Source organism: Pseudophryne corroboree, chromosome 2 (genome assembly GCF_028390025.1).
Source record: "Pseudophryne corroboree isolate aPseCor3 chromosome 2, aPseCor3.hap2, whole genome shotgun sequence".
In the NCBI taxonomy this organism is placed as follows: Eukaryota; Metazoa; Chordata; class Amphibia; order Anura; family Myobatrachidae; genus Pseudophryne; species Pseudophryne corroboree.
The window spans coordinates 182,704,617-182,713,922 of NC_086445.1; the positions used below are offsets into that span (position 1 = coordinate 182,704,617).

Here is a 9,306-nt window from a genome sequence, read left to right on the forward strand (position 1 = left end):
GACACGGCCTGCAGGACTATTGGCTTTCCTGTGTAAGGAGGAAATTGACACTGAGGGAGTTGGTGGTGTGGTTTGCAGGAGCTTGGTTACAAGAGGAAGGGATTTAGTGGTCAGTGGACTGCTTCCGCTGTCATCCAAAGTTTTTGAACTTGTCACTGACTTATGATGAATGCGCTGCAGGTGACGTATAAGGGAGGATGTTCCGAGGTGGTTAACGTCCTTACCCCTACTTATTACAGCTTGACAAAGGCAACACACGGCTTGACACCTGTTGTCCGCATTTGTGCTAAAATAATTCCACACCGAAGAGCTGATTTTTTTTGTAATTTGACCAGGCATGTCAATGGCCATATTCGTTCCACGGACAACAGGTGTCTACCCGGGTGCCTGACTTAAACAAACAACCTCACCATCTGAATCCTCCTTGTCAATTTCCTCCTCAGCGCCAGCAACACCCATATCCTCATCCTGGTGTACTTCAACAGTGACATCTTCAATTTGACTATCAGGAACTGGACTGCGGGTGCTCCTTCCAGCACTTGCAGGGGGCGTGCAAATGGTGGAAGGCGCCACCTCTTCCCGTCCAGTGTTGGGAAGGTCAGGCATCGCAGCCGACACAATTGGACTCTCCTTGGAGATTTGTAATTTAGAAGAACGCACAGTTCTTTGCTGTGCTTTTGCCAGCTTAAGTCTTTTGATTTTTCTAGCGAGAGGATGAGTGCTTCCATCCTCATGTGAAGCTGAACCACTAGCCATGAACATAGGCCAGGGCCTCAGCCGTTCCTTGCCACTCCGTGTCGTAAATGGCATATTGGCAAGTTTACGCTTCTCCTCAGACGCTTTTAATTTTGATTTTTGGGTCATTTTACTGAACTTTTGTGTTTTGGATTTTACATGCTCTCTACTATGACATTGGGCATCGGCCTTGGCAGACGACGTTGATGGCATTTCATCGTCTCGGCCATGACTAGTGGCAGCAGCTTCAGCACGAGGTGGAAGTGGATCTTGATCTTTCCCTATTTTACCCTCCACATTTTTGTTCTCCATTTTTTAATGTGTGGAATTATATGCCAGTATCAATAGCAATGGCCTACTACTATATATACTGCGCACAACTGAAATGCACCACAGGTATGAATGGATAGTATACTTGACGACACAGAGGTAGGTAGAGCAGTGGCCTACTGTACCGTACTGCTATATATTATATACTGGTGGTCAGCAAACTGTGCAAAACTGAAATGCACCACAGGTATGGATGGATAGTATACTTGACGACACAGAGGTAGGTAGAGCAGTGGCCTACTGTACCGTACTGCTATATATTATATACTGGTGGTCAGCAAACTGTGCAAAACTGAAATGCACCACAGGTATGGATGGATAGTATACTTGACGACACAGAGGTAGGTAGAGCAGTGGCCTACTGTACCGTACTGCTATATATTATATACTGGTGGTCAGCAAACTGTGCAAAACTGAAATGCACCACAGGTATGGATGGATAGTATACTTGACGACACAGAGGTAGGTAGAGCAGTGGCATTCTGTACCGTACTCCTATATATTATATACTGGTGGTCAGCAAAATAATGCACTGTACTCCTACTATATACTACAATGCAGCACAGATATGGAGCGTTTTTCAGGCAGAGAACGTATAATACTGGTGGTCACTGGTCAGCAAAACTCTGCACTGTACTCCTCCTATATAATACTGCTGGTCCCCAGTCCCCACAATAAAGCAGTGTGAGCACAGATATATGCAGCACACTGAGCACAGATATGGAGCGTTTTTCAGACAGAGAACGTATAATACTGGTGGTCACTGGTCAGCAAAACTCTGCACTGTACTCCTCCTATATAATACTGCTGGTCCCCAGTCCCCACAATAAAGCAGTGTGAGCACAGATATATGCAGCACACTGAGCACAGATATGGAGCGTTTTTCAGGCAGAGAACGTATAATATTGGTGGTCACTGGTCAGCAAAACTCTGCACTGTACTCCTCCTATATAATACTGCTGGTCCCCAGTCCCCACAATAAAGCAGTGTGAGCACAGATATATGCAGCACACTGAGCACAGATATGGAGCGTTTTTCAGGCAGAGAACGTATAATACTGGTGGTCACTGGTCAGCAAAACTCCTCCTATAATACTGCTGGTCCCCAGAATAAAGATATTTGCAGCCCCCTGAAAGGACTCCTGAAGCAAAGTGAGAGGACGCCAGCCACGTCCTCTCACTATCATTTCCAATGCACGAGTGAAAAATGGCGGCGACGCGCGGCTCCTTATATAGAATCCGAATCTCGCGAGAATCCAACAGCGGGATGATGACGTTTGGGCACGCTCGGGTTAACCGAGCAATACTGGAGTATCCGAGTATGCCTTGGACCCGTGTAAAATGGGTGAAGTTCGGGGGGGTTCGGATTCCGAGGAACCGAACCCGCTCATCACTACATAAAACACAAAATGGTTCATATATTGTCAGAAACCAGTTAACCTATCGGTCAGTTTTTGAGAAGTTGGCAGAAAACGGGGCACCTTGAGGAAACCTACACAATCACAGGGAGAACATAGAAACTCCCATCGAGCCCATGATCCCAGAGCTGCGAAGCAGCAATACCAGCCACTGTGCCACTGTGCTGCCTCTAATTTAGAAGGAATAGAGAATTCAACAGGCCATGGGTCATTAGATTGTGGATTGTAGATTAAAAGTGTATCTCTACATATCATATTGTTTATACCATACTTTACAGTTCTTCCAACCAGTCCATCTTAGAGTAGCTGTCAATTACCCGCCCCCCTGGCATTGCTTCCAAATTCATGCTTGCTAGTTTTCTCACTTCGTCTCTTCTGACATTCCATCCATTATCCTAGGCGATTTCAACATCCCTATTGATATACATTAGGACATTTTAAGTTCCCAAATCCGCCCCTGCCGATGTTTAATGAAAATAGTGGGAAATGGGGTGCCATTCTTTTACCTTTGCTCAAGGTGGAAGAGCCTAAAATTCAGCATGCAGCCTGTACTCCAGATAATGGATGCCTGCTAAGAACTAAAAAACTGGATAATTGGGGCTGATGCTGATATGTCATAACAGTTTTGGTGTAAATTTTCAGTAAATATCTTAAGTGCTTTTGAAGATTTTATAGGGATGATTCAACTGACCGCAGGGCTTACCGTGCAGCTAAAGCTCTGCCTGGAACTATTTAAGTAATGCCACTACCCCATATGGTAAGCCCAAGAGGGTGCACTTACTGCAGATTTTTTCACACAACCTCAGGAGCTGCAAGAACAGTGCAGCTTCTGGGGCTTTCCGCGTAGGGTATCCCATAAATAACAGGTTCTACTTTGAAATTTATGTGTTAACAAATGTAAACCATGGGCTTACCACACAGGAAAATTGGCTAATAATAGAAAAGCTCTTGGCATTAAACACAGAGCTTTAGCCATGCAGTAAGCACCCAACTAATTGAATCTGCCCCATGGAGAGGAGAGGCAATTCTTCTTATTATTCTTTATTTATATGGCGCCACAAGGGTTCTGTAGCGCCTAACATAGTACATAAACAAATAAGTAGAACAAGAAAACAGTGACTGACAGTACAAGACAATGTACGACAGGTACATGGTTTATAAACATTGCTGCATCAGGCGTCATAACACTCAAATAAGCAGCAGGGAGGCAAAAACAAAGGGTTAGGTGCCATTGTAGGAAGAGAGGATAGTGTAAGTAGGGAGGAAAAGCACATGAGGGAAGAGAGCCCTAATCACAAGAGCTTACTTGATAGAAAACTAGTAATATATCAAACTGAGTAGCCTTGTAGTCAAATTAGCTCTGGCTATTAATTGGATTTCCCCGGAATGTGCACAGATTACTGTACCCACAGCTCCCGCTGTGTGCCCGGTGTCAGTCAGGGAACTTTCCCGATCCCTGCACTTTGTGCTTGGAGCGGACAGCGGTCAATAGGAGGAGCAGCTGAAGTAAGGGGTTGGGGCTACATATGGGTTGTGGCCAGAGGTGGATTGGCCATAGGGTTCACAGGGAAGATTCCCGGTGGGCAGACGCACCCGTGGGGCCTGTTTTGTTTGAGGACATGTGGTCCTTTTTATAGACATAATGAATAAGATACAAAATAATTTGCATATATGAAAATTACTTTGCCACTTAGCCTGTGATTGCAGATGATCTCTAGTGTATGCTCTGTCTGCCTGCTTGGCTGACATATAAGATTGAGTGAATAGTGATTGGGATATGGTTGGTCTAATAAGCAAGAAAATATATCTTTCTAAAGAATGATATAGTTTCCTAAATCTGAAGGTATATCATATAATGTGCTCATAATATTTAATTTTATTTCTTTTTAACTTCCTCCTTGATGCTGGACATGACCACTATCTGGAAAGTCTTGGGGGGAGGGTGCTGCTGCCATGGCCCATGGCTAGACCTTACACCTCTGGTGCTACCCATGTGGGGCCACTAGTACAAATTTTTCCAGGGCCGCTTTTTGTTCCCAATCCGCCCCTGGTTGTGGCAATGTGTCCAACCTGCATTCATCTTTACATAGTATAAAATAAAGTTCCTGTTTGTTCAGGCTAATCTGGAGAACCTCTGGACGGATATTTATATTTCATACATCTAAACTTTTCTCAACAAATGCTTTATAGAATTCTAAAAATTGCATCAAAATCCATCAAGTGGTTCTCCAGATTAGCCCAAACAAACAGACAGACACCTACTGGGTACTTTTTTATACTATGTTCAGATTAAATATAAACCTAAAATCAGAAATAATGCACATACAGGCATGAGGCATCTGCATTAAACAGTTTATCTGGCCAGTAGCGCAGGTCCAAGAGGGGAAGTAATGGAGGCAATCTCCCACTCTACGGCTGCAGTTAGCAACATACCACTGCCCAGTCCACTTATTCACAACCCTCTCCACGGTCTCCTCTAACAAATTTTCACACTTGCTGTGTTTTTTTGAAATGTGCGATTGTTTGTGACTGTAGCTCCTGCTCTAAGGACAGGAGGCAGGGGTTCCAATGGATAGGTCCACAGTGTCTAGGTTGGCAGTCAATAGGTTGACACCATATTGTCGACATTCATTAGGTCAACAGGTACAAAAGGTCAACAGATGAAAGGGTGCAAGGTTGACCGGTACAAAAGGTCGACAGGTTCAAAATGTCACCATGGCAATCGACACACAAATGGTCGAAACACTTTTTTTTTTACATGTTTTCCCACCTTTTGCTTGATTTACTATCCACGTGAACTACGATTGGGAATAGTATCCTGTGGCGACCACAGCGGTAACCAAGAGAGCCACCTTGCCTGAAGCATGGGGAGTGTATTGAGCCCACGAGGGTACACATTTCCACTGATGGTGGTCACATATAATCTTGCAACATAGAAAATTTCACCCCAAAAATGTAAATACTTGTGTTGACCATTGTCATCTCGACCTTTTGACCATGTTGACCTTTTGTACCTGTTAACCTTTCCAACTGTCTATTTTTTACCTGTCTACTATCAACCTTTTGTACTTGTTGACCTAATGCATGTTGACCATATGGGGTCGACCTGTTGACTGTCTAACTAGACACTGTAGATCTTCTATGCCACACCCAGGAGGCAGATGCTGGACTTTTGAGAGAGGAATTCCAGGCTAAATAGCCATTGAGTAAGCGTTGGCTGTCATTCATTGAGGTGCTAGATAAGAGGAGCTTACAATCTAGGGGAGAGGGGAGATAGAAGAAATGAGACGTGAGCAAGTGGATGGGTCACAAAGTAAGTGTGGTAGAGATGGCCAAGGTAGGAGGATGGGGTGAGCGACCTGGTGACCAGATTATATGGTGGAAGGGTACGCTATGATGAATAGGTGTGTATCATTTCACTTCTTTAAGTATCGCAGGGATGGGCTCCTTTCTGAGCCACTCTCCTTGCATGTGATTTTTAATACATTTGGGGGAATAACAGTCATAAAAAAATTCTAATTATTGGGTTTAAGTAGTAAATATGCACCTAAATAGCTAGTCCGTTCTTCTTATTATTATTAAACCAGCCAAAAGAATGCAGAGTAAATGGGTTAATCCAATGGTTCCCAAACTGTGTGCCGTGGCACCCTGGGGTGCCGTGAGGCTCTTGCAGGGGTGCCCTGAGTTGGTGGTCTAGGAACAAATCAAATTATTTATGGTCAATGTAATAAGCAAAAACAGTGCTTGTGGCTGCCAGTCATAAAATATGCGGGCAAACAAAAGCAAATCCTGACGCTCACCACATAACTGACCTAAGGATAATATATAAACATCATTTACTTAATTTAAAAAAAAAATTCTAAATGTTTTAATAAGAAAGTTTTGGTATGGGGGTGTCGTGAAAAAATTTGCGATGCTCTAGGGTGCCGTGATTCAAAAAAGTTTGAGAACCGCTGGCACTAAATACTTTGATGTAATTGCAAAATGAAACTATGCAAACTATGTGATAATAAACATAAAACTCTATAACGCAAGGTGCGTTAAGAAATTAATATATCTGTAAAAATAAACATATATGATAAGAAAAAAAACAGACAATTGTTATTCCTCTGACACTGGGTGTAATTCAGACCTGATCACTGCTGTGTGTTTTCACACAGCGGCGCTCAGGTCCAAACTGCGCATGCGTATGCACCGCAATGCGCAGGCGCGTCACACAAGTACAAAGCGGATCGCCGCTAAGCGATGGGTTTGTGCGACGAATCCGTTCGCATGGGCGATCGCAAGGAGATTGACAGGAAGAAGGCGGTTGTGGGTGTCAACTGACCGTTTTCAGGGAGTGTCTGGAAAAACGCAGGTGTGGCTATGCGTTTTTAGGGAGGGTTCCTGACGTCATTTGTGGTCCCAGACAGGCTGATGTGATCGCAGCGGCTGAGTAAGTCCTGGGCTGCGCAGAGACTGCACAAAATCTGTTTGTACAGCTCTGCTACACATGCGTTCACACACTTGGACAGCTAAAATACCCTCCCCCTGTAGGCGGCGACTATCTGATCGCAACAGAGCAAAAATTGCTTGCTAGCGATCAGGTCTGAATTAGGCCCACTGTACCTATAAAATACAACCTTAAGAATGTATTTTATTTAAAGAAATATTAAGCATATTTTAAATTCAATATACAGTTTTTATAAAAAAATATTCCAAACTGCAATTCGTCATGGAATCCCTGCACATGTAAGCTAGCCAGAGAATATATCCATGTAGCCTCCATGTGAAAGAAGTTAATATTTATATCTGGGTATAGTAGTATTTCTGATATGGTGTAAACAGTATAAGCCCTTACATACAGTATATGCTAACATTTACACAGTGATGTACATGAAACTAAATATACAATGCCAACACCAAACAACTACCACCCAATGTGCGATCGCACCTATTCTATTACAGACCACACGCCTTTTGTTGACAAAAATCAAAACTGTTATCTGTCTGCTTATTAGATGAGTCATACCCACCAATCCTCATAGTGTAACTAGAATTACACGTAGAACTTTAAGCGTAAAGGAGAAGATAATAAAACCAATGTAACAGGACTTTTTTCCCAGCTGTATTGCAACAGCAGAAAATTGTAACATACATATACATTACCGCCGTTCATTTAAAAAAATATAAATAGAACTAATTAAACAAGAATGCCTTGGCAATATATGTGACTTTAAAACATCAGTTTATGTTAACAAGTTTTACTATTTAGATAACGATTCTACAAAAATGTATGATGACGAGATGTACAACACATTATATTTTAGATGCAATCTGTCTCTAATAAGTTACCAACTACTGTGTATGTATCATTCCACTTTTACTAAAGGGGTATTGGGGGGGTTGGAAAATTTTCTACCATTTATCTTCAAATTTGTATCAGCACTTTTCACAGCAGATATATTTACATCAATTATATGAATGTTACCAGAATATAAAACAATGTACAGGATGCAACAACAGACCACAATGTAGGAGGAAAGAATATACATTTATCTAAAAGCAGTCTCCACTTTATATCATTTATCTCACTGTATATTCTTGTTGCACAATACAATCTAAATAAAACTATGACATTTTGAAGAACAGAAATGAGCCTAGTAAAGTTTTAGAAAGTTTTTTTTAAAACATAACTCATAATTTTCAATCAATAAAAATGTAAACTTGCATAAATATACACATTATACATAACTTACACTAAAGTGATTAATTAGAAAGCAGATACTGTAGATAATTGTTGGGGGTTTTTACTCACAATTTTAGCCTGGATCTTCTCTGTGAAAAATGAAGAAGTAATATTTTTAAGCAAAACCTTGTAGAAAACGGTACTTCAGTATACACGCCCAGCCCCCATCACCTCAAACAGTGCTCCCTCCTCTATAGTCCCTAAAAGCCACAAGGCAGAATAGCAGAACGGAAGCGAAGAGCCCAAATTGTATCAGAAGATGGAACCAAATCTCAAACATTCATACGAAATTTTAGAGACACTGCAATTTAATACAGAGTAGTAGATTGCTGTTGCTGATAAATGGTTCAGAAAATATCCTTCCTTAATTAGAAGCATGTGTCTTTATAACATTACCTAAATAAATTCTTGTCTGGTTAACCTTATAGGGACGTGTGTAACTACCTTTTCATACCTCTATTTAAAGCAACATTGGCGGTTTTGGATTACTAGAATGCTCATCACTGGTTATAGGTCAGTAATGAGTAATCCATTGGAAAATATCCATCCAAGGGTTTCAGTTTGTGCCACCAGCAAACAGTAGATTCACTGGAACTGGAGAACCACAGGATGTCCATCTTGGGATTTTGCAGGTACCACAATTTTTGCTGCCATCATTTCTCAGAAAAAGAGGATAGTTAAATTTGGTGCAAAATAAAGAATCTCCCTCCATTAAGTGAGCTGTTTGGAGAAGTCGGTGCAGTCAAGGTTACTTTTGTATAGTAACTGTGCAGGTCTTGTATCTCCACAACTCAAGAGTCATGGGTTGCCTACATCTGGAGTAATCTGGAGTAATCTATAGTGATCAGTGAGTCACCAATATACATATCAGCTAAAAAAATTATGAACGTTAATTGCATAGAACAGTTTCAGCAGGCAGGGTCATAGGTCACACTGTAACGAGTCATGGCAGCGCAGAGGACACAACGCAGAGTGCCCTCCTCCAATATCCCCTCTCACTCAAGGCTGCCCCTGGTTAAACAACATTAACATTAACAGAAGAGCATTTAGCAAAAGTAAAGCAAGTCCCCACACATGGGTGCATCTAGAGAGGAGG

The 9,306-nt window shown here is 42.0% G+C and overlaps 1 protein-coding gene across 1 annotated transcript in view; it reads right to left on the minus strand.

Annotated features, from left to right (window-relative positions):
- Positions 1-8,384, minus strand: part of ITGB7 (integrin subunit beta 7) — a 109,461-nt gene extending 101,077 nt beyond the window's left edge. Inside the window, exon 1 of the mRNA XM_063952101.1 lies at positions 8,280-8,384. The gene's annotated coding sequence lies outside the window, so the exon portion shown is untranslated. The remainder of the gene's footprint in view (positions 1-8,279) is intronic.
- Positions 8,385-9,306: the final 922 nt, after the last annotated feature.